This window comes from Hoplias malabaricus, chromosome X2, assembly GCF_029633855.1.
Source record: "Hoplias malabaricus isolate fHopMal1 chromosome X2, fHopMal1.hap1, whole genome shotgun sequence".
Taxonomy (NCBI): domain Eukaryota; kingdom Metazoa; phylum Chordata; class Actinopteri; order Characiformes; family Erythrinidae; genus Hoplias; species Hoplias malabaricus.
Window position 1 is genome coordinate 19,193,117 of NC_089819.1, and position 27,823 is coordinate 19,220,939.

General features: G+C 41.6%; 1 long non-coding RNA gene across 1 annotated transcript; it reads left to right on the forward strand.

The window, feature by feature from the left end:
- Positions 1-530: 530 nt before the first annotated feature.
- Positions 531-3,256, forward strand: LOC136676188 (uncharacterized). The gene is made up of 4 exons (XR_010796253.1): positions 531-619; positions 1,256-1,746; positions 1,836-1,929; positions 2,778-3,256. It is a non-coding gene; the product is annotated as an uncharacterized lncRNA (long non-coding RNA).
- The last annotated feature ends 24,567 nt before the right edge of the window (positions 3,257-27,823 follow it).

Below are 27,823 nucleotides of genomic sequence, written 5' to 3' on the forward strand. Positions count from 1 at the left end.
TTGCAAAGTTTGCTACAGTGTACCAAATAGTTGTTATGATGTACTTGGTGGTTGTCAGCATTTCTAGATTGTTAGGATGTACAGGGATCCATAGGTGATTGCAATAGTGCTTATAAGTAGTTACTAGGTGTATAATGTGGTTGCCACAGGATGTTCTTGTTGGTTGCTTTTATTTACCAGGTGTTTGCTAAAATAGAAATACAAAGAATGCTCTCATTACATTAATAAATTGTATACAATATAAAAAATTTCTGGGCATGAGCATGAGTTTATATATGTTAACCCTACAGCCTGGGAAAGTGTAAAAGAATACATTTAAATATAATAATAAACAAAATAAAATTTTATTAAAAATAAATAAATAAATAGAAACATGCATCACCAATTGCTATTATGCTTACTTTAAAATAACTTCCGAGTTCAAGATAATGTTCTAATTTAAAGGACGAGCGAGCCGACAGACTGTTCAATACTAACGGACACTGAACTTTTGACCCCATGTAAACCAAATAACTCCATTTCTGCGCGCCAAAAACCTTTACGCATCTGTGGGGTTTAGTCTAACTCCGATGCTGAGGGAATTTTTCCTGACTGCTGGTGACAAAAAAATCTTCTTGAGGTAAGTTTTTCACGTAAATTGTCACAATGTGAGAATAAAACTTTGTTTAAGGCTCGTTTGTGTGTGTATTGACGTTACTTTAAGTTTTTTTCGCTAACTAGGTCAGGATAGGTAGCACTACTTATTGACTAACATTAAGGATGTGTTCAAACTTGTTTCGGGCAGCTACATAGATTGTTAAAGTTTAGCCCTGGATTGGTTTATGTTCCCACTATAAACTGACAATCAAACCAAAGTAAGTAAAAAAGTCACGTATGATGCACGTATGACTTTTATTTTTGAGTCAGTCATCAGAGCAGTGTACCCCGCTGGGCTTAATTCATTTTTTGTGGTTCTGTGTGTTTACGTGGTGATATTTTTCCCCACTTGAAAAAAAACGAGAGGCGGTAAAGTGAATAAATGAGTCAAAACAGCGGCAGGAATTCCTCCGCTGCCCAAAGTAGGTCTATTGCAAAGACGTTAGGAGAGGCTTTGGCCTCGGCTCGTTTTTTTGTTTTTAACGGACTCTGTTCTCTCGACGCGCGATTATGTTCACATCTTAGAACACCACATCCTGCCTTTGACTCTTTTTTTCTTCAGTAAGGTCAAGGCAAAATTATTTATTTATTTTTTATTGTTGTTTGGCTGTTTTTTCAGTTACGTCTTACAATTTGAAGGGAAGACCCGTTTCGATTGCACAATTCTGGAAATGGCAAACAGCAACGTGCTTCTTTAACGTCTTACATCACTTAATAAAGGTATTCAAATTTTTGGATCCTGGTTTGCAATATATATGCGTGTTCCTAGCAGGGAGACTGTAGAGCTTGTTGGTTGTTCATGCATTTGAGTTAATAAAATTTTTTTGGAGAACATTTGATCCTTTATTTGATTGCTTTAATGAATCTTCAGAGTTAGATTGAAGGCTGCTAGCATTGCTAAGATAGGCATCTTCAAGGTAAGAAAACTACATGTATATAACAAATGTTTTATCGTGGCATGATTGCGTTGTCATAGTTATCTGTACACAGTTCGGTTTTATAACGATTGTTGCAGTTTAAACTTTTCATTCCTGCCACCTTTCAGGCATTGCTCCTATGAGTGGTTGTGGAAGGAACAATGTGCTGGCCTTTGTGACACCCAGGAAAATGGTGATATTCTAATTCATTTAAAATCAAGCTTTTGTTGTTTGATACTTTAGAAGATGATTTGTTTGCCATTTTTCCTTTTTTTTTGACAGCTGTGGTAGAGAGACAAACACAGTGAAGAGAGGGGATGATATGCAAAGGGCCCATGCCAGAACTGAACCTTGCCCGCTACAGTAACAATATGTGGTATGTTTTTTTTTTCTTAGAACAATGCATCTCCTTGTCTTTTATTACTTTTGTTTCAGGTATTAAGATTTTTCTTGACATGGACATCACATCCATAAAAAGTGGTAGTTGGTTGTGCAGTTCAGTGTACATTAATTTAATGACAGAAGGCGTTGGGTTAATCTCTTTTTGTAGACTGTGTAGCCATTTCATGTTCAAACAGTGTATGCAATTGCTGATGCTAAACACGGTCACAATTATATAACCTAATGTGATTTCAATTTCACCCATTCTAGTCCCTTTCTTCAAATGTTTTGATAACTGTTTAATAAATCTTTTATTATTAGTGATTTTATTAACTATTAGGATTTAGGTATTTTATTCCTTATGGAGAGTGATTGCCGTCACAGCAGACTGGAGACAGGTCAGGTGATGTTTGTCATAGTGACAAACTTGTGCAGCTGTGCTTGATTTATGTATGTTCTATTGGTCCGATAATCTGGTTCAGGAGATGCAATGGAGTTTGTTTATGGGCTGGAGACAGCACAGACTGAGCTCCTTCAGTCTCCTTCATTTTCTCAGTCTATTCATTGTTTTAGGTGGCTCATGAAATCTTTATTGTAACGTGGCTTGCTCTCTTGTTTGTTTATTTATTATTTACAATTCATTTTAACATACTGTTTGTTAACAATTTAATGTTGTCTTGTTTCATTTATTTAATGTTTTGTATTTTTATTTTTGTTTTGAGAAGCACTCTGCAACTGTGTAAGTGCAATATAAAAAGTTGTTATTGTTATTATGTTTATTATTATTAATTCTAATATTATTAATGTTGTTTTTGTTTGTTTTGTTTTTCTTTTGGGCTGTAGAGAGGATCATGTCAGTCTGCAGCAAAGGCCTGAGATGTGAGTCTTCAAGCAGAACTGGTGGCAATACACGCTTTTATTTCCAGTTTCTTCAACACGTCTTGAACATGTCTGTGTAAGACTCTGTCCCATGTTAAATGCCACATTTGGACTCAGTGACATTACTTTTGATGAACTAATGCAAGTGGACACTTTTCATAATGTTTCTTCATTCCACCATGGATTAGTGCATATGTTTGGACACACATGATCTCACCACTGCTTTGTAAGTATACTGGGCAAGTTATTGGATCTGTTCTACACTGTAGGATCTGTTTTACACTGAGAATGTACTAATGCAAATGCCTCAATAATAGTCTGTACCTTGGTTTATATCTAACTTGTTTTGCCTTTGTAACTTTAATTATTAATAGTAAAACCCATGCCAAAAAGTGTAAAGTGTAATGTGTAATGCCGTATTTTTTGCAAGGATATTCTGGCAACCACAGCTCCCGGTAATTCACTGTAAAGTTGAAATTTACAATAAAATACTGTAAAATAATCATGGTTGTAATGTGTTTATCATGGAAATGGGATGTAATATTTTACAGTAAAACTGTTGTTTTTTAATTGTTCACCGTAAACAGGTTCATAAAAATAGCTGTTAATTTTACAGCATAGTACTGTAAACAGGTTCAATATAATTTTTAAAATTTACAGTAATTTTCCGTAATTAAACAACAGTTTTAAACTGTTGAAAATTAGGGTTGCCAGAAAAGATACCGTAATGTTATTTACATTGTCAACATTTTTTTTACGGTGAAGTTCTGGCAACCACAGCTGCCAGTATTTCACCGTAAATTTAACAGATTTTTTTTTACAGTGTAGAAACATTTCTTTTTTATGATACATTATTATTATATCATCACTATTCAAGCTCCCATCCACTGGAGGCACTGTATCACCAAATCCACATGAATAATGCGTTACGTACCCAAAGAACAGTTGTGGGGAAAAAAACAACAACAGTCACTGCTTACCTTTCGGAGTGTAGACGGTAAGGCTAGAGTGTCAGGGTTTAGACTCTCGCTGTTCAGTCATGTCAGATTCTTATGGTGCTTTTCCACCGCATGGGTCCAGCTCTACATGACTTGACTCGGCACGGCCCGGCTCGCTTAAAGCTTGTCCACTGACAGGGCCCCCCCTCAGAAACCCTGTCTCTAACAGGAATCTCTGGCTTTGAAAACCACAACAATGATGGTGGTAAATTTAGGCCCTGTTTACTCATCAAATGTGTATTTGTGACTGAACATGGCTCCATGCCTCAGTTTTCACAGATCAGTTTTCCTTGTTGCACGTTCGGCTTTCACTGGAAATTTTTGTCAGCCATCGGCCCAAGGAGCTTATAAACCTCTTCAAAACACAATAGAGGTAAAGTTATGAGCTGCCATTGTGAATCTGATGAAAAATAAATGTGAAAGCTGCTATAACTTAAGAGATTTTACAAGTGATGGTTTGTGCTGGACTTGTGGTGATTGACATGTCTCTCAGGCCAGTCAGCGCTCTGCAGGGTTTATACGTCACCATTGAGTACCTACTCGGCATGGTTGGAACCCCAAGGGAGCTGAGACTGAAAACTTAGCCGGTTCCAGGGACCAGGTACCAGATTTGGCCAGTGGAAAAGCAAAAGAGCCATGCCGAGTCAAGTAGAGTCATGTAGGTTCCATGCAGTGGAAAAGCGCCATTAGATACTCTGCAGCTCAATCCCCTCATGCACCCATGCTACGTTTTGGACATGTCGTACAATTCCTGAGAACGGCATGAATCCACATTGGGACCAGGCCGAACCCAGGGAACGGTTGATAACATCCTACTTGATTCACTCACATTCACAAGAATACTTTGTATAAAGCATCAAACAGACACCGAAGCCCAACTGTGATTGCAGGTACTCAGAATATATATAATAATACCTTTACACTAAATATTTCATCATGGAATGCAGCTCAAATGTGTGGTGCAGGACACAGTGACCTACTATTGCTTAAACATACTGTCAAGCCTGTTTTGGGACTGATGTTTACAGACAACACAGCTGGACATCAGTAGCTGATACCCGAATGTGGATGGCTCATATCAAATATTGTCTGTAAAAAAAACCCTTTGAGTTAAAGGGTTAATCGTTCCAAGTTTGCCTCACAAATCCGTAAACAGAACACAGATCCATACACACTGTACCACAGAGAGGTCCAGTGATTTGTCAGGTCACTTTGCGAACACGGACCTGCTCAGTGAAGCCCCAGCAGAGCCGGGCCAAAACATTCCACTGTTTACTTTTGCACATATTCTCACAGCGGAGTGGCCATTTTCCCTGCGACCTAAAATGTTTTCCTTTTCTTCCTTTTTTTTCCCTGCAGCAGTGAGGGGCAGAGGGTCATTCTCCGAGGTAATGCTTTCATCGTGTGCTCAGAGGAATGGCATTTTCCCATGTAAGTGCTCCAAAGTTGAAAAGGTCACAGCAGAGCTTTACAGACAGTGCTGAAGAAATGCCATCTAAGCAGTTTATGGAGAAAGGATCAAAAGAAGGAACGTCAGAGTCTTCAAAACAAATAGTGAAATCGATGCAGTAAAAGAAACTCTGACACATCCACCAGCATCATGTTTTAAGAAACACATCTCTGTACAGTTCTTTACATACAGTATGTGTGTGCGTGTGTGTGTGTGTGTGTGTGTGTGTCTCCCACAGGACCACCAGTGTCATAAGTGACCCCTCACCAAAATAATACCTGCTCAGTGGTGGTCCTGTGGGGGTCCAGACCATTGAAGAACAGGGTGAAGATTGGCTAACACAGTATGCAGAGCAACAGATTGATTGCAGTCTGTAATTACAGAGGTACAAAGTGCCCCTGTGTGGTCAATAGAGCTGTAATATTGGCTGAATGGTCTATATATCCCTTTGGGATGAGTAGGAGTGGAGTACCTGGTCTCAAGGGCTGAGTGCCATCCAGTTCAAACAGAAATGGTCCAACATTTAGACTAAAGGCTTCCCTCAGAGGCTTCTTTTAACACTGGCTAGAAATGCCTGTCTGTTGCATAGTAACAAGGGGCTCTCAGTTCACTGGAGTGTACATTTAACAAGCGCTAGCACTAGATATTTTCTATTTTCTATAATCACTGTGCCTTTGGATGTATTCTGGAATGCAATTTTTAATTGTTAGATGTATTGACAAACATCAGAGTGAAACCAGAACACTTCATTCATTCGTCCGTCCATCCGTCTATCCATCCATCCATCCATCCATCCATTCATCCATCTCTGCTGGATCAATCCATCCATTTATTCATTCATTCATCTGTAGCTGCTTAATCCTGGTGGATCCATTGCCCACCCAGAACCAGAGGGTGTTAAGCTGAAACACATCCTTGACAGGACACCAGTCCATCACAGGGGATCATGCATTCACCCAATCACTCACACACTTACACCTGTGGACAGTTTCACACACTCACCCAGTCACTCATTCACTCATATCTGTGGACAATTTCACACACTCATGCAGTCACTCACACACTCATATCTGTGGACAGTTTCACACACTCATGCAGTCACTCACACACTCACACCTGTGGACAGTTTCACACACTCACCAAGTCACTCACACACTCATCCAGTCACTCACACACTCACCAAGTCACTCACACACTCATCCAGTCACTCACACACTCATATCTGTGGACAGTTTCACACATTCACCCAATCACTCACACACTCACATCTGTGGACAATTTCACACACTCACCCAATCACTCACAAACTCACCCAGTCACCCACACACTCATCCAGTCACTCACACACTCATATCTGTGGACAGTTTCACACATTCACCCAATCACTCACACACTCACATCTGTGGACAATTTCACACACTCACCCAATCACTCACAAACTCACCCAGTCACCCACACACTCATGCAGTCACTCACACAGTTTCACACACCAAGTCACTCACACACTCATCCAGTCACTCACACACTCATATCTGTGGACAGTTTCACACATTCACCCAATCACTCACAAACTCACCCAGTCACCCACACACTCATCTAGTCACTCACACACTCATATCTGTTGACAATTTCACACACTCACCCTGTCACTCACACAATCACATCTGTGGACAATTTCACACACTCACCCAATCACTCACAAACTCACCCAGTCACCCACACACTCACCCAGTCACCCACACACTCACCCAGTCATTCACACCTATTGACAATTTCACACACTCATCCAGTCACTCACACACTCATATCTGTTGACAATTTCACACACTCACCCAATCACTCACAAACTCACCCAGTCACCCACACACTCACCCAGTCACTCACACACTCATACCTGTTGACAATTTCACACACTCACCCAGTCACTCACACACTCATATCTTTGGACAATATCACACGCTCATCCAGTCACTCACACACTCACACCTGTGGACAGTTTCACACACTCACCCAGTCACTTACATACTCATATCTGTGGACAATTTCACACACTCACCCAGTCACTTACACACTCATATCTTTGGACAATATCACACGCTCATCCAGTCACTCACACACTCACACCTGTGCACAGTTTCACACACTCACCCAGTCACTTACATACTCATATCTGTGGACAATTTCACACAAAAACCCAGTCACTCACACATTCACCCAGTCACTCACACAATCACATCTGTGGACAATTTCACACAATCACACAGTCACTAAGACACTCACACCTGTGCACACTTTTACACACTCACCCAGTCACTCATATCTGTTGACAATTTCACACACTCACCCAATCACTCACAAACTCACCCAGTCACCCACACACTCACCCAGTCACTCACACACTCATACCTGTTGACAATTTCACACACTCACCCAGTCACTCACACACTCATATCTTTGGACAATATCACACGCTCATCCAGTCACTCACACACTCACACCTGTGGACAGTTTCACACACTCACCCAGTCACTTACACACTCATATCTTTGGACAATATCACATGCTCATCCAGTCACTCACACACTCACATCTGTGGAAAGTTTCACACACTCACGCAGTCACTCACCCATTCACGCACACACTCACATCTGTGGACAATTTCACACAAAAACCCAGTCACTCACACATTCACCCAGTCACTCACACAATCACATCTGTGGACAATTTCACACAATCACACAGTCACTAAGACACTCACACCTGTGCACAATTTTACACACTCACCCAGTCACTCACAACTGTGGACAGTTTCAGACACTCACCCTGTCACTCACACTCACAAATGTGCACAATTTCACACATTCACCCAGTCACTCACACACTCACCCAGTCACTCACACATTCACACCTGTGCAAAATTTCACACACTCACCCAGTCATTCACACACTCACCCAGTCACTCACACACCCACACCTGTGCACAATTTCACAAAATCACCCAGTCACTCACACACTCACACCTGTACACAATTTCACACACTCACCCAGTCACTCACACCTGTGGACAGTTTCACACACTCACCCTGTCACTCACACTCACACATGTGCACAATTTTACACACTCACCCAGTCACTCACACACTCACACCTGTGGACATTTTCACACACTCACCCAGTCACTCAGACACTCACCCAGTCACTCACACATTCACACCTGTGCACAATTTCACACACTCACCCAGTCACTCAAACACTCACCCAGTCTTTCACACACTCACCCAGTCACTCACACACTCACATCTGTGGACAATTTCACACAATCACACAGTCACTCACACACCCACACCTGTGCACAATTTCACAAAATCACCCAGTCACTCACACACTCACACATGTACACAATTTCACACACTCACCCAGTCACTCACACCTGTGGACAGTTTCACACACTCACCCTGTCACTCACACTCACACATGTGCACAATTTTACACACTCACCCAGTCACTCACACACTCACACCTGTGGACATTTTCACACACTCACCCAGTCACTCAGACACTCACCCAGTCACTCACCCATTCACTCACACACTCACATCTGTGGACAATTTCACACAAAAACCCAGTCACTCACACATTCACCCAGTCACTCACACAATCACATCTGTGGACAATTTCACACAATCACACAGTCACTAAGACACTCACACCTGTGCACACTTTTACACACTCACCCAGTCACTCACACCTGTGGACAGTTTCACACACTCACCCTGTCACTCACACTCACAATTGTGCACAATTTCACACATTCACCCAGTCACTCACCCAGTCACTCACACATTCACACCTGTGCAAAATTTCACACACTCACCCAGTCATTCACACACTCACCCAGTCATTCACACACTCACCCAGTCACTCACACACTCACATCTGTGGACAATTTCACACAATCACACAGTCACTCACACACCCACACCTGTGCACAATTTCACAAAATCACCCAGTCACTCACACACTCACACCTGTACACAATTTCACACACTCACCCAGTCACTCACACCTGTGGACAGTTTCACACACTCACCCTGTCACTCACACTCACACATGTGCACAATTTTACACACTCACCCAGTCACTCACACACTCACACCTGTGGACATTTTCACACACTCACCCAGTCACTCAGACACTCACCCAGTCACTCACATATTCACACCTGTGCACAATTTCACACACTCACCCAGTCACTCAAACACTCACCCAGTCTTTCACACACTCACCCAGTCATTCACACACTCACCCAGTCACTCACACACTCACATCTGTGGACAATTTCACACAATCACACAGTCACTCACACACCCACACCTGTGCACAATTTCACAAAATCACCCAGTCACTCACACCTGTACACAATTTCACACACTCACCCAGTCACTCACACCTGTGGACAGTTTCACACACTCACCCTGTCACTCACACTCACACATGTGCACAATTTTACACACTCACCCAGTCACTCACACACTCACACCTGTGGACATTTTCAAACACTCACCCAGTCACTCAGACACTCACCCAGTCACTCACACATTCACACCTGTGCACAATTTCACACACTCACCCAGTCACTCAAACACTCACCCAGTCTTTCACACACTCACCCAGTCATTCACACACTCACCCAGTCACTCACACACTCACATCTGTGGACAATTTCACACAATCACACAGTCACTCACACACCCACACCTGTGCACAATTTCACAAAATCACCCAGTCACTCACACACTCACACCTGTACACAATTTCACACACTCACCCAGTTACTCACACCTGTGGACAGTTTCACACACTCACCCTGTCACTCACACTCACACATGTGCACAATTTTACACACTCACCCAGTCACTCACACACTCACACCTGTGGACATTTTCACACACTCACCCAGTCACTCACACATTCACACCTGTGCACAATTTCACACACTCACCCAGTCACTCAAACACTCACCCAGTCTTTCACACACTCACCCAGTCACTCAGACACTCACCCAGTCACTCACACATTCACACCTGTGCACAATTTCACACACTCACCCAGTCACTCAAACACTCACCCAGTCACTCACACACTCACACCTGTACACAATTCCACACACTCACCCCATCACACTTTTGTCTGTGGAAACTACTAGTGTGTGTTTTGTGGGAGAAACGGGAGCACCTGGAGGAAACCCATGCCAACATGACGAGAACACACCAAATTCCTCAAAGACAGTGACGAGCAGTGAGGCTCAAACACAGGACCCAAGACTCTGGAGCTGTGTGGCCGTGACGTACCTGTTACACCAAAACAGTTGTTAAGCCTCAGTGAAGGATAACTCTTTCAAAAATTCTGATGGCTGCATGAGACCACTTGTCACATATTGCTGATGTTCACACACAGCTGGTGTGTGTGTGTGTGTGTGTGTGTGCATGTGTGTGTGTGTGTGTGTGTGTGTGTGTGTGTGTGTGTGTGCATGTGTGTGTTTGTTTCCAAGAGTAAAAAAAGGAAGTAGAATTAGAGAAAATTAGATATTTTCCTTCTCCTAACTCCTTCTTTTGCCGTATCTGGAAATCATAAAGTGCAAAACGGTGCCCCATATAATCTCACATAGAATATATGTGTGATAAAATGAAATTAATATGCTTTTTTTCTTTCTTTCTTTTTTTTTTTTTTAAACAAGATATCATTAAACGCACACCATCTCTGACCTTTATCTTTTCCTCTCTGAAATGTCAAGAGGCCACTTTCACAAAGTCCCTAGCGTCTGAGTTCAGGATGAGAAGAAAAAGAAGAAGGAAAAAGAATGAAAATCATACTGCCTCAGGACATTCTCCCTGAAGATGGTGAATCACTCTTTCTCTTTATTCAGGACAGTCAAATTATGCACTAATCGTGTTCAAAGATTAGCCCTGATGCTTGTTCCCCTGCTCTGCACACGCGATGTTACTTAGTCACTGTAGCCTGTCAGAGCAAATTTCTGTTCCTAACAATCGAACCCCCGTTAATCCATCACTATGGGCACATTTCCGAGCCTCTTCACTTACAACAAGGCCTGGCCATCCATCATCATTTCACTGCTGGAAATGGGGCCTACTTACCTCTAAAGGTTAAAAATGCAATGTCAAGTTGATTTAATTGTGACTCTTGCTGTCATCCCTCTGATTCTAACAGATTTAAAATGGGGTTTGTACTCTCATTTTTTTAAGTGCAGTCCTCCTGTTCTGTGCTGCTTACATCTAAACACGTGTACAGGCCTTTTATTTACTCCAGCTTAATATGTTTATCCAGGGCTTGTGTGTGTGTGTGTGTGTGTGTGTGTGTGTGTGTGTGTGTGTGTGTGTGTATGTGTGTGTGCCAGAAGTATATCACACTGTGAGAACTAAAACCTTTTTTTAACCCCACATTGTGGGGACTTAAAAGTAAGTCTATGTCCCCACAATTCACAGATGCAGAACTCTGTGTGTGTGTGTGTGTGTTGGGGGGGTGGGGGGTTTGGTGAAGTCAAGCCCACCCATCATCGCTGCCAGTAAACACACCCTTTCATGAAAGGGCATTCCTTAATTTAAGGCCACAGTCATTACAAACATCAGCCACAAAATTAAAACCACTGCCAGTTGAAGCAGAGGTATAGCCGTGGGTGGGTAAAGTCGCTTTGGATAAAAGCGTCTGCCAAATGCATAAATGTAAATGTAAATGAAGGAAGACTCATGAGACACTTGTGCTGATTTTTTGTGAACTGAATAATCCCCTCAAACCCCCTATGACCTCCCCTTGATATATGTGTCCACCAGCTTTTGCCAAAGCTTTTCTAATTGTCAATGTCTGGCTACACCCCTGAGTTGAAGTGAATAATAATGAACAATAATGATGATCTTACAATGGCACCTATTGAGGGGTGGTATAGAAAAGGCAGCAGCTGAATTGTTAGTTGTTGAATAGGTGTTGGTTGAGCATAAGGATCACAGCCATTTTGAGAAATGAATGTGGCCATGACGTTTTGTTCAGAACACATCCACAATAGTGAGTCTTGAGTGTTGTTGTCCCCATATGCATTGGTTAATATCTAACAGAACTGGTCTAAAGGAGGACAGGAAGTGAACAGACGACAGGGTCAATGCTGCCCAAGGCTCAGTGACATACATTTATTGGTGTACTGAGCTATTTACCTGTAATTATGTAATTATGTAATATTTGAATATAAAACCAAGCTGGTGAATGTCTCATGCCCTGTGATGGACTAACGCCTGGACTGAATGAAGAGCTAGAGTGGCTTTTCTGATCCACAACTAACCATTCAGCACTGGTGCTTAACTTTGCCTCAACTGTGACTGAATGCCATCAAATCCTAACTGAAATCTCCCAACATGTTGCATTGCCTTCCCTGAAGATTTGAAGATTTTGCTGCAGTAACAGATGACAGACAGCCTATTAATATCCGTCATTTCAGAGGAAAGGCTGGAGTTCTCCACAAACGTCTGTTTGAATACTCCACCCTTGGTGGGAAACTATAGTTCTGTGTGCTTAATGAGAACGAAGGGTTAAAAGCACATGGCGCTAAGTTGTGTTTTTCCTCAATGCTGCTCGAGTTGCGAGGATGCACTGGGGATTTTGAGCACATTTTTTCCAGAAAGACCTGCTCCCACAGTCGTACACAGATGATGCCTCCTCATTTGCTATAATTAAGACTAATACAGAGGCAGCTAATAGCTTTAATTTAGAAAAGAACCTGTTGCAAAGACGCTAGCGATCAGGGCTGAGGTGTTCTGATCTGCTTATGGAGCTTATGGCCTGACACAATGTTTCTCAGGGATGGCAGAGCATTCATCCGCCCACCAGAGCCTCCTGCCACCCACCACAGAGTCTGACTCACCTAGCTTCACAGCTTCACAGCTTTTCCACGTCTGATGCCACATCACTGCTGGAGAAGACATTCAAGTGTGTGTATGTGTGTGTGTGTAGTCTCCCTGCGTTTGTGTGCATGTGCTCTGTGATTGTGTAGGTGGTGCAACCTTCTAGCTCCTTTCAATTGAACAATATGGCAGGAAAAGGACCAGAACTTGTACTCCTCCTTGGGTGTTAGAAAACCCAAAAAGACCAGATTACTGGAGTCTTCTGCTCTATGGAATGTTTGCTTCATCGCCTCCTCCCCAGCAAGGTAAATGCTATTAGCGACCAAACACCTCCAAAAGAGTGAACAAGATTGAGGTCATGAAAGAGAGAGAGAGAGAGAGAGAGAGAGAGAGAGAGAGAGAGAGAGAGAGAGAGAGAAAGAGAGTGTTGAGGATGGAGGGATTTCAACTGACCTTACAGCAAACAAAGCACCGCTTTACTGAAACATTTAGTTTTTGTTTGGAAACTTCTAGCGATAGGATGTTATATCTTCCTCATAGCTCTGCCAATGTGTTTCTCAAAGGGAGTTATGATTGGAAAAGCTCTTTTCCCATTGAATTTTGAATCTAAATTTTCATATTCCTGCTTCCACCCACAGAACTTTAACAATTGTAAGATCATATGTTATAACTCAATGTTTTAATGTAATGAACAGTGACGTCATTTGATCTGTTTCAGCTGAGCTATGTCCCTCCCCTTTTATTATTTCTTTAAAAGGTTAGACAATTAGAGACAGATGACAGAGAAAGAAACAATGTTCCTGGTGGGTTGTTGTCACCACACAAGTGGGTTGTGGGACAGTGGGTAGTCGTGGACCTGCCTCTGTGACGCCTCTAGAAGCCACAGAAATACACTTATTTTGATTTCTAATTTTCTACTGTTGTAGTCTGTTAACATAAAAATAAATGATACCAGGCTCCTCAACTCAAATGCAAAAGTGGTTTGACCCTCCTGACTGCACATTGTGGTATTTCTGTGTTGTTATTGGCACAGACCTTGCCTCTTGTAATGAAAATTAAAATACCCATTTTTTTGGTAATCTTCCCATTAGGTTTGTAATATTGTGCTTGTGAAAATGAACAGCCCCAGCATTTATAAAATGTATTATATTATAATTGTATTACAATTTATTATTATTATTATTTTAAAGTGGCTCCCATCCACTGATGGCACAGTTTCACTAAGCCAATTAAAACTCCTTTATTTACCTGAAGAAGTGTTATCAGACACAGCACTGTAATCTGTTGTGGAGAACATTACACAAGAGGATGACAACAAGGAAAAAAAATCCCACTGCTTGAAAATATGGTGCTTACAGTTACACTAAGGATTAGGGACAGGCCTAAGACTGATTTATTTACATTGGGTTGGCATCAAAAATGAATACTTATATCCACTATACAGTATTTTATACACATTGTATGAATCCTGGGAATGGCCCTCCAGTCATAGACCATCAGATATGATTTTAAATGACTTCAATAAAATACTTAAACACATTATTTTTCGAAAGTCAGAGACCACCTTTTATTGGGCCTCATTCATGAAAACTTCATAAAGTCACAAGCAGAATTATTAATATAATGTGTGTGTGGTTCGCACATTGGGTGTGCACAGTTCTGTGTAATTAGCATAATCATAAGCACACTTATGAACTTCAAATGACCACCATATATGGAAGCATTTGAACATATGTTCAGATCTGCATCTTTTATTTTTATTCTATATGTATTTTTTGTTCATGTAGAGGAAATTAAAATAGTGAGCTTCTTAATATAATATAATATATTCATTCATTATCTGTAACCCTTATCCAATTCAGGGTCGCGGTGGGTCCGGAGCCTACCTGGAATCAAGGCGGGAATACACCCTGGAGGGGGCGCCAGTCCTTCACAGGGCAACACACACACACACACACACCTATGGACACTTTTGAGTCGCCAATCCACCTGCAACGTGTGGTTTTGGACTGTGGGAGGAAACCGGAGCACCCGGAGGAAACCCACACGGACACGGGGAGAACACACCACACTCCTCACAGACAGTCACCCGGAGCGGGAATCGAACCCACAACCTCCAGGAGCTGTGTGACTGCGACACCTACCTGCTGCACCAACGTGCCGCCCTTATAATATAATATAATATAATCGATGTACATTCACTTCCATTGAAAGTTAAGAAAGTTGAAAAAAGTTAAAGTTACTACTTTGGGAGATGCATATTTTTAATTGGACAACAACAATATTTTAATACATTTTTAAATAATTTTAATTGAAGTGCAGTCATATCAACTTATGCATATTGTGCACAATTTAAATTAAATAATTTAAATTTAATCTATGAATATTTTAAGACTACAAACACTTTAATGAATCGTGATATTTTTTAAAGCGTATCTTACACTTCATTCTGCTCCTGTTTCATGAATGAAGCCCATTGATTTTAAGCAAAATTATCCTTTAAGGCAAAATTCTACACAAGTCTCATCAGCTAAATATCAGTGTTTAGTATGTTCTTGGTATCGATATAATCTACTAATCCTTCGTTCAATAATGGTTCTAGGCAGTGATGCGTTCTGAGGGGATTATAAGAGAATATTTCATTTCCATCATTAGTTTTGTTACAATTGCTATGAAAACTAAACCATTCTGAGTTACACCCAGTTCACTGAATAAAACTGAGCATCACTCCATGGGTGAATCTGGATTTCAGGACATAAGTCCTCCACCTTACAACTAGAGCCCTGAGTAATTTTGTCCCTTCTCCCAATTTTGAAGAAAGAAGCGATTTTCTGATGAAAATGATTATTTTTTTTAATTTAAAAGATAATTCAAATTTATTTTTTAAATTATTATTTTATTTAAAGGAAATACTACATATTTTTTTCAGAGAATTGAAAATGTTATTTCTATATCGTATGTACAGGATCTAAGAGAGATTACATAGAAAGATAAAAATATAAGAAATATCATATGTGTTTTACTTCATACCTGTACTGATACGGATACTGGAAGACTGTGCTAGCATTTCTCCTGCGGTGTTGCTATCAGTGTGTGAAGAGTGGGAGAAGAGGGCTGCATTGACAATCCATCACAATGGGCAGCACTTTGAACACATTTTATAAGTGGTCAGAAACTTGTAAATAACTCATGAAAGAATAAAGTTACGTTAAAACCACCATTGTTTTTCTTGTGAAATTCGCAATCAGTTTGATGTGTCACATGACCCTCTTCCCATTGAAAAAACAAAAGTTGGATCCAAAATGTCTGACTTCAAAATGGCCGCCATGGTCACCACCCATCTTGAAAAGTTGTCCCCCCTCCCATATACTAATGTGCCACAAACAGGAAGTTACTATCACCAACCATTCCCATTTTATTAAGGTGTATCCATATAAATGGCCCTCCCTGTATAATGTCCCTGTGTTAAATGCTAGATGTTCTCCTGTCTCTCTGTGATGAAAGCTATATTTATGATCACATTTTGGTGGCTTACCAGGTCTTGCATAGCTGTTTTAATCTTTTGAATCAGATTTGTTGGTTTCTACAAGCTGTCAGTGAGAAATCAGCTGTACCAAATTATAGCATGCTCTTTTAACAGTAGCAATAAGAGCTCATGATGCAGCATTACTGAAGAGCAGCGATGATACTGTACACTGTACATTCTTTACATGTTTGAGGAAATCAGACAAATGTGACAAGTAGGTAAATCTCATGCACTGCATACATCACCCAGTCACACACCGTCCTCGGAAACAGCGAGTCATCACACATCATAAAATAACAAGCTCATCGCAGTCACACTGTGGCCTTCCCACCTTCCCCCATCTTATAACTACAACCGCCAAATGACTCCCTGCTGACATTTGATCTCCACCTCCCAGGGTCCGCTGCTGTAATGTCCCTCTCTGTCTCTGATGTAGTCGGCTCAATTAGCCTAGGCCTCGCCGAGCTGAAGGCAGACGGGGCTGGATCCGTAGCCCACTCCATTCACCTCTCATTACACACGGCTGTGTCTCAGCAGGGAGGACCCGGCTCCGGCTCTCTGAGGCGTGACTGACTCACGCTGGGTCGCATCAAGACTTCTCACACTCCTCTCCACCTTAAACAGAGCCTCTCACACAAGTGTGGCTTCCTTCTTCTTCTCGGAGACTGAGACGTATGAGAGCCGGAGCTGAGACGGATCTGAGGAGATGGGTTTTCTTCTTTTTTTGTGTAGAGATGGAGTAGAATGTTTTCACGCTTATCTTTACCAATGCGGACAACATCAGTGCAATGAAAATAAAAAAAATAAATAAACATTCTGAATGACCAGCACCCTTGTGGTTATTAGACAGCTTTTACTACATTTACTAGTATTTGTATAAATCTTGTTGATAGTTGTTAATGTTAAGTGATAATTCATTCATTATCTGTAAGCACTTATCCAATTCAGGGTCACGGTGGGTCCAGAGCCTACCTGTAATCATTGGGCGCAAGGTGGGAATACACCCTGGAGGGGGCGCCAGTCCTTCACAGGGCGACACAGACACAGCCACACACACACACAGACACTTTTGAGTCGCCAATCCACAGTGTTTTTTGGACTGTGGGAGGAAACCAGAGCACCCGGAGGAAACCCATGCGGACACAGGGAGAACACACCCACCCCTCACAGAGGGTCACCTGGAGCGGGAATCGAACCCACAACCTCCAGGTCCCTGGAGCTGTGTGACTGCGACACTACCTGCTGCGCCACCGTGCCACCCCTCAGTGAAAAGCACGTATCTCCAAAACCAGTAACGTTACAGGAAAAAAAAAAAACAGCTCCACAACTTTCAATGGAAGTCAATGTAAAAAGATTTTGATCCAAGTCATTTCCGAGCATTTGCATTGGTCCACTTCTCATTAATATTAAGAACAGCTGCTGTGTTCAAATGATGAAGTAAATTATGAATCCACAAAAATGGAAATTCCTGTTTTCCTGAACTCTCCGAAACCAAACAACACAATGGAGAAAATAAATCAGTTGATAGATGCTGAGTTTTACCAGTAATAAAAAATTTCATCAGCTTAAACTTCCTGCACTCCATGCTATTTGTGTGAAGCGCTACGAGCTGGAGCCGACAGTCAGCGACTCAAAGCAATGACGGTGCTGAAGTTAATGAGATTAATGTTGGAGCCACATCCTCTCAACACTCTTGGCTTGGGCTTCAGTCCTCTGAGGCACGAGCACTCACACAACCCTCGACCCTCTTTTCTTTAATACCAGCAACCCAATTCTCTGGATTACACCCCCTCTGAGAGAAAGAAAGAGAGAGAGCGAGAGATAGAGAGAGAGAGCCCCTGAGCCAGCATTGCCAGTCCAGTAGTGTTTGTTTTATCAGTGCCATGGTGGGGTGGTGCAGTGGGAACATGACTGGAGTGGCCTCAGCGCTTCCCTTGGAACGCTCAGGTGATGAATGCGTCCAGCCAATCTAGGACACTGCAACAGAAGCACCATAAATTTTGCAACCCTATCACAGCTTGCGTGGTATTGCATTAGGGCCTTTGTTTTTAGCCCTTTGTGAGGACCAGGTGATCAGAAAACAGGACACGTTCACACTTATATGGACAGGTACGTAGCTGGTCGTAACTGGACTAACTCTTTTATCAGAAATGCAGATTCCTTTGACATTTCTGAAAGAGTCTAGTGACTGCTGTTTGCCTTCAGAGCACATGTAGACCTTGCCAATATTTTGCAATAGTAGGACAACAATGATTCATGGGGGTGCTCAGAAACATAGTAATATGAACATGTGTGTGAATGCTAGACATAGCTAATGTGTACAGCCATTACTATCATAAGCAAGTCTGGTCCCTCCTTGTATTTGTTTCTTATTTCTTTATAATATTTGAAAGCTAGTTATCACTTTACATTTCGTGAACACATTGTAACGGACCATGAGAAAGTTTTAAAGTTACTCTGACTGTTATTAAATGAATGTTTGTCTGTGAAAGCATGTACCAGTGAATGGCCATCACAAATTTAGTGTTAGTGTGTGAATATACGTGTGTGTGTGTGTTTGTGTATGTGTATGTGTGTCTGGGGGGGTTAAGGATTACAGCTGTCTCTTGGCTGTGGGAAGTGGTGGAGGACTGCTTCCCATTGGTCATTCCCATGAACCCTGAGTGCTGCAGAGGGGCACAGTGGGAGGCCACGGCAGGGACTTTCTGCATATCAGCCCTGCGCCACATTGTGAAAAATTGCCAACTATTTATCAAAGAGTGTGTGCTGGATTTTGAGGGATGCCAGGAGAACACTAAGCAGAAGCTGATTAGAATGGGAACTGGACACTGTGTGTATTTGAGTTTGTTTGTGCTTGTTTTTTAGACATTTATGGACAAACTGCCTCAAGTTTGTAAGTAAACAACACCTAAAGCTTCATATATGGGATATGTTTTTAATCACACTATTACAGGATAATAATGTAATAAATACACTGTTATTACACTATTATTGTTACATATTTATAACATCTATACATATCCTCACATAAATTAGATGAAATGTCCAGACAATATAGTAAAAACAAGTGTGAGTGTGTCTGTGATGTGCCAGATTTGAGATGTTCACAGCCTCCACACACTCATAGTGTATGATTTTATCAGGACCATATAAGGAAAAGCACAGACAAGAACATGTTAAGTTTAGTCTGCTGTTAAATGTATTACCTTCAACAGTCTATGCAAGTGTTTTAAGACTTGTTAATGATGGGAATAACATTTCAAAGGCTGTCGATTTTCCTAGGAGACTTATGGGCATTAATTGTTAGTGCAAGTGCAAATTTGGTTTTATGCACCAATTTAGGACTTCATATTTAAAGAAATCACACTTCATCACCATAGAATCTTTCTGCATTACTCAGTCAAATGGCAACGGAACAGGATCCTCGGCATGGCCTCACACATAGAATTCAAATGCGCTTAAAAAGCTCTGCAAGCTAAATCTGTTTGTTCTTACTCAAAGGTAAATATTTAGCTAAATCAAAATTAGTAAGTGTTTTTTATATTAAGACTTAAATAGATTTTGAAAATAGAACTGAACCTGCTTCAATGTTTATCTGGGCTTCAATCTTCGATACAGTTTTTTTTTTTGTAAGACCAAGGGAGTAAAACATAATGTCCATGGCTTTAAATCTCACTCTGTGGGGAAGTCATTACGCTGTGTAGGAGTGCAGCTCAGCGAGATTTTTGTGGGACTGAGGAATAGTTCCTTCTCAGAAGCTCCCTGAGGATATGAGTATGGTAAACACGAATGGTCATCCACTTATTAACCTTCTGCCCACCATTTTTCCTCAGCTCCTGCTAGCCTTTGGAGCAGGCCAAGAGCTTGGAAATCCCCCAAACTGGAAGAGACCCGAAGTCAGCCTAAATTAAGCCAGTAATTTCAGGTCAAGTCAAAATTCCTATTCTCCTGAGTGCCGCAACCTGACTCTAAAAAATAATTACAGTTGCCTACAGAAGACCACTTGTAGTTCTTGTGTTTCTTTGGCATTATTGGACTCCATGACCTTGTGTACCCCTACAAGTTTTTTTTTCTTCGCTAGTCACATAAAATTAGGTCTTAGAGCTCTTGTAGAGCTGGTGGGAATAGAACCTGAAATGATGCTTCTCAATAATGCGGTTAATGCAAGATAAACACAGAGCCAACCACATTAGGAGAAACACAGTGACCTTGAAAACAACAATTGTCCCAGTGAATAAATTACTTATTTGTTCTGCGATGCAGATATCTACATTTTAACACAATGCAATGTAGGTAGAACTAAAGACCAAAGAGGAAAAGCTCCAATTGTTTTGATGCCAATGGACAATGATAGTGTCCTATGAGGGATAATGTCCCATGCTGTTTATAGAATTACACATATCACACTTTCTCTATTTGTGAAGTTACGCTCTAAAAATCATGAGGTCCTCTGTGTGGAATAGACCAAAGTGTAAATTAATTTACCACCAAAGAACAGGACTAGGTGAATATCATTTGGGAAATTAGCACCAGGGCTTAATATAAGTGCAAGAAAGACAGAAATAAAGACCACATGCTTAGGCCAATTATCCAATCCAATCCAATCCAATATCAGCATTTCAGAGTAAGACCTAAAGTGTATTTCCCATTTCCAAGTGCTTCGCTTCTTTTATCCTGGGGAGTCTCGCTCCGGGTGACTGTCTGTGAGGAGTTTGTTGTGTTCTCCTCGTGTCCGTGTGGGTTTCCTCCATGCGCTCTGGTTTCCTCCCATGATCCAAAAACACACATTGGTAGGTGGATTGGTGACTCAAATGTGTCCGTAGGTTTGAGTGTGTGAGTGACTGTGTGAGTGAGTGTCGCCATGCAAAGGATTGTGTGTGTTCCTGTATTGCGGCCAGTGATTCCAGGTAGGCTCTGGACCTTATCTTGGATCTTATCTTAACTACAAAATATATTATCTTTTAATATTCTCCAGGCCACTGGTGGCACTGTTTAGACTATCTAACCACAAACTGTCCATTATGTGCCTGAAAAACAGTTACAGAAACAGCTTTGTAAACTGTTGTTGTGGAATGTTACACAGTAGAAGGGCAACATAAAAGTCTGCTGCTTGTAATCTTGTGGAGCATAGAGTAAGGTTTAAGTTTAGGGTTAGGGTTCAGATTAGGTTTAGGGTTAGGGTTAAAGCTGATCTTTCTCGCTCGGTAAGAGATTTCCATGTTCACTCAGGAAGGGAAACCCATAGTTTGTTCACATGGAACAAGCCCTGAGATTGGTCTTTTTGTTAAATATGTAGTTTATGTTGAGACCAGGCTGTTAGCAAACTGTAAACGGACACAGTTTCTTTGTCATTGCTGTTGAAGAGCCGCCTGACTAGAATTTTTAAGAGAATTTTATAGGAAACATGTGTAAACATCTTACACTTTATCGTATTATTATTATAATTATGACTGTGAAATGTGCGTAATACCTAAAATCTTATTGTGAACGATTGCAGTTGAAACGGAACCCCAGCTACGATGTTAATGCGAAATGCCTTGATTCTAGCTGTGCTCAGTGTGTGGCTAGAATAAAAAAGAACAAGTGGTTCTAGATGATGAGGAGTTTTTATTTAAACTGGCATACTGTATATACAGGCTGAAAGTTGAGTTACGAATCCTTACATGGTGGCTGAGGATCAAACTGACTGGAGAAAGCCCATCAAAACATCTGCTCGGGTGTCAGAAACATCTGTGGACGTCAAGCAACATATATAACTGTCTCCTTGGTGAAGTATTCTGTGGGTGAAATGACAGAAGCTGGTGTGTTTAAGGGATGGAGTCCAGGCTTTTTGAAGACAGCACTGTGGAAAAAGGAGATCCAGGGTCCAGGTGAATTGGCAGGTCCACTGAGGAGCTAAAATAGATGTCCATTCACGCTGAGCGAATGCCCAGGGCGACTGCTGCTCAAGTCAGTGCCAAACCTGCCAGGCCGCCGGGGTGGGCATGACTCAGAGGGAAATGAATTGTGGGTACAGAGGGTTCTTCTTTGCCGTCCGAGACAACTCCACTGTTAAGGAAGGCAGCTCGCCTCTGGGCATGTGTCTTAACCAGACAAACACGGCCCATGCGCCTCTAAATGGACATTTTGTGGACGTTCTTTTAGAGGTTTTACCCGGGCTGCTTTGATTTATGTTCAGATGTTGAAACGAAGGCCGTTTGATAGTTCCACAGCAGAGGCGCATGGAAGAACTGACAGAATCCGTTCTGACAAGACAAACATTTACTGAATTTAATGAGCCTCGAGAAAGTAAATATAATAAGGTAAAAATGTAAACGGTCCTTTGCTGATGTAATGTACATATAGGTGTCCGCTGTATATCATCGCTGTGAAAAGGAGACGGTGATACTCTAGAAGGGTAACTGTTCAGAACAAGAAGGAAAAGGTTGTTAAGTTTTAAAAGGGGCACATTAAGGAAAAAAAAAAAACTTTTCAGAGCATGTGCACATTAATTTTGGAACTGGAGCTCCTACCAACTCACACACTATAAAATAAAATGACAGTGTTTTTGCAGTCTGCCTAGAATTCATAATATGTTCTGATTTTGTGCTCCATCTTACATTTTACGTGAAGTACAGACGCTTTCGGATTGTCCCGCCCCCTTGTCTGAGCTTCTCCAATCACAGAGCTAGAACTGAGCTTATGTGAAAGCACAAATTTAATCAAAACAAAAACAAACACCAAATATGGAGAAAACTGGAACTGAGAAAGAGAACAGAGTTAAACGGTTAAAATCCAGAGTTTCGGCTCTTTGCTCCTCACCCATTGTCTCTTGCCCTGAATTGAGCTGTGGCTCATTCTCATTTAAAGGAACAGGCACTGAGGCTGGCTGTTCTTAACAGAGCTGTTTAGACAGAGGGAGAATGCTGCTGTTGTATTTGATCCTTGTGACATTTGACAAAAGCATGTCACAGAAGTCTCATTAACACCCCAGAACCGTGCTCACACATGGAAAAGGTGTATAAAATGCCTCTTTTGGTTTGTGTTAATAGAATTAAAAATTCCCAGGTCATTTTTTGTATGTGCATATACAAAAGTGTGTTCAGCTGTCCATCCACATTGCATTAGCAGCAGTTTGAAAAAAGGCCATGCCTGCTTGCACATGTCATTGGAAGCATGTGCTTCTTCTCACCCTCCCACCTGGCCCTGATCACGATGAAGTAGTTACTGAAGAAGCATGAAGGAGGGGTGTTTCTGGATATCATACCCAGCAATGTCCTACTGGAATCAATAAGTAATTAATTAATTAATTATCTGTAACCGCTTATCAGGTTCAGGTTCAGGGTCATGGTGGGTCTGGAGCTCAAGCCGGGGACACACACTGGAGGGGGCGCCAGTCCTTCGTAGGTGACTCTGGGTGACTGCCTGTGAGGAGTTTGGTGTGTTCTCCCTGTGTCCGGTTTCCTCCCACTGTCCAAATATACATATTGGTAGGTGGATTGGTGACACAAAAGTGTTCATAAGTGTGAGTGTGTGTCGCCCTGTGAAGGACTGGTGCCCCCTCCAGGGTGTGTTCCCAACTTGTGCCCAGTGATTCCGTGTAGGCTCAGGACCCACTGCGACCCTGAACTGGATAAGTGGTTACAGACAATGAATGAATGAATGAATGAATTTATTCATTTATTCATTTGGATTCCTGGCCAAAATAATGCTTTTAGTTTGTCTCTGCTTAGTACCATTTGCTTTTAACAAGTCACGGTCTGGACTGAGTGTGTGATAATGCTGTACTCACAGAGTGAGATGAGGTACCTTTATCATGAAGTGGCTGGAAGGCCTGTTGAAGTGGCTCTATTTTCCCCTGACCCGTCATAGGGGGGACATCAAACTCTTGGCCAAATGGGACAATATGGCGGCTGCCATTTCTAAAATGTGCCAGATGCTAAGTTCAATACATGACTGACACCAAATGGATGGGTTTATGGTCTGAGTGGCATTAGTGGGTTTCTAGACAGACCTCTGAAATATATATTTCTGCCACGCTACACCAAAGCAGGCAGCTCCTCATTTTAATGAAAAATAGCTGCATGACCACAGCAGGCACTGACGGATGGGGTTTACTTCATTTAGAGCCGTATAGATTTCAGATTCATTTTAAGTCATTTTGCTTTGGATCAGGTTATATATAAGAGTTCATGTCCTTAACAAGACCATACTGCCACAGTCATTTTCAACATGTATTCCTTTATTTTACACAGTCTGAACCCCCCCCCCCCCTTTTTTTTTTCGTATTATTGAGTAGATATCTCACAAGGAATACTCCAGTAGAAATGCTTTGAATGTTTTGTTACATTAAACTACACTGATATTTGGGCAAGTGTAATGTGGCATGGGCCAATCATCAGCAGTGCAGAGATGTATTACATGTGTCCAAAACTACACAGACACCATTTATAGCCTCTATATTATCCCTTTATTTAAATAATGGGTCAATAGTCATTCTCTCTCCTCTCTTCTCCTTTCTACACTGTCAGAAAAAAAAAGAAGCTGTACCTGTAGATTACTGTTAACCTAAGTTACACACATTGTAAATAGGTGAGTAACAGGGCTGTGGGGAATAGCAGGAGACCTTGGTTGTCAGTCTTCCTTCAGTGTCTTGAAGGACAGCTGTACAGACGGTTTCTCAGAAAATGGAAAAGATGTCCAGCTGGTTTGTTTTGTTTTGGCTTTATGGTGTGCAGATTGTCAATGTATTTTTGCTGATTTCGAGTTTACTACGTAATCATTAACTGTACTACATCAGCAGCTGTAACAACGTGGGACACTTTCATGATGAATGCAGCAATAGAAAAGCTCCAAAATTACTTGGAATACATCATTTTTACCTCCACTGAAAGTTACGAAAGTTTTTTTTGTCCTTCTCTTAAAGGTATTATTTTGAAGATTTTGAGTTTAGCATTTTCATCGTTTTAAAGGGTGAGGATGGACATAAGAACATATCCTTTTATAGCCCCAGCACTTCCATCAATGACAGGCTGGACAGGTGGAGAGTCAGTTACTCAGAAGAGAGTAAAAATGTTAGCTTTGTTTTAGCTGTGTGGAGTATAGGGAGTAGTAGCAATTCTGGAGTGAAAACCCATAGTAAGACGAATTAAAACAGGTTAAAACCATGTGTGTTTGAGCCTAGGTTTAAAGATTGTGATTGTGTCTGAAACATAATCTGGGACATTATTTCAGAGAGTGATGGCTTTATAAGAATAAGATCCATGAAATTAATGCAAAATCTGCTCTTATATTCCTGAATGAAAGGTACTATGACGTACCACCAAAGGCCCCACGACAGACTGTGAATGTATATAATAGATGGTCTGTGGAGTGTGTATTGGCTTGGATTGGCTGCCATCTCATCATCAAAGTGCATGCACAGTTAATAATTCAGTTAATATTCGGTGGACCAGTGCAGCACATAAATGCTCAGTGTATAATAAATGTGCAGAACCTCAGTACCAGACCTCACTCATTTTGTGGCTGAATGCCATCAAATTCTCACAGAAATGTTCCAACACCTAAGCCAGTAACTGCTGCAAAGACGCTTCTATTATTTCCCTTAATTTCAGAAGAATTCTAGAAGGAACTCAAATTTTGGGGAAAATACAGTAAGAAGCTCTTATGACATTGAAAATATGCATCTCATCTTTCCAGCTTTCCTTTGACTGAACGCATAACAGAATTAAACAATGGTTAACACCAACGACTAACCCCATGCTGAGAGCGCTGATGCTGAAAGTTGCTGGAGAGAGCCGAGCTCTTGTACAATGAAAAGATTCTCCTCATTGTTCTTAGTCTCACGTGCGTCGTTCCCTGGATGCACCTTGAGGCCTTCATTATCAGGTTAGACACCTCTCTTGCCGAATGAGCCATGTGCAGGGATAATAAAAGGTGGCACCTGGGCTTTGATTACCATCACTCCTCTCACCTACAAAGCTCCAGAGCCCCTGCCGCGGTGGCATGGGAAGGTGACAGTTTGCCACCTCCACGACTACAGTTCGCCAAATGTCCTGGCTGACGACAGTGATGTAAGAGCGAAGGCTCATGACACTTCATTATCACAGGTTCCGCAGCTTTCAAACAATGAGGGTTGAGCGTAAGATGAGGGGCTAATTGAAAAGGAACCTTCTAACGGGAGATAGTACGGATAGAGCTTAAGGTGGACTGAAAAGTGCCAAAGCGCAAATAAACAGTTAGCTTTTAGAATTCACTGCCTGTAAACTTTCAGAAAACAATCAGAAAGAAGTACAGGTACATTTTGTTGTACACTCTAAAAATAACCAACTTAATTGAATTGCTTCAATTGGTAACAAGTAATTCAATTAAGTTTATCCAACTTAATTTTTTAAGTTTTGTAAGGTTAAACTTAAAAAATTAAGTTGGATACACTTAATTGAATTACTTTTTACCAATTGAAGCAATTCAATTAAGTTGGATCCACTGTTCTCTTTTTAGAGTGTACAGTGTACAGAGTGTAAATGTCCCTTCAGCTGGGGTTTTAAAGACCAGTTTTCATAATATAATGAATTTTAGAAATGAGAATTATGAAAACCATTAAACTTCAAAGTCATTCATTCATTCATTATCTGTAAGCCTTATCCAGTTCAGGGTCACGGTGGGTCCAGAGCCTACCTGGAATCACTGGTTGCAAGGCGGGAATACACCCTGGAGGGGGCGCCAGTCCTTCACAGGGCAACACAGACACACACATTCACTCACACCTACAGACAATTTTGAGTCGCCAATCCACCTACCAACGTGTGTTTTTGGACTGTGGGAGGAAACCGGAGCACCCGGAGGAAACCCACGCGGACAGGGGGAGAACACACCAACTCCTCACAGACAGTCACCCAGAGCGGGAATCGAACCCACAACCTCCCTGGAGCTGTGTGACTGCGACACTCCCTGCTGCACCACCGTGCCGCCCCAACTTCAAAGTCTAAAATTAAAATTGGTATAGTTATATCCCAGTGGCACAGCAGGTAGTGTCACTGTTACACAGCTCCAGAGTCCTGGGGTTGTGGGTTCAAGTCCTGCTGACTGTCTGTTGCGTGTGTTCTCCCTGTGTCTGTGTGGGTTTCCTCTGGGTGCTCCGGTTTCCTCCC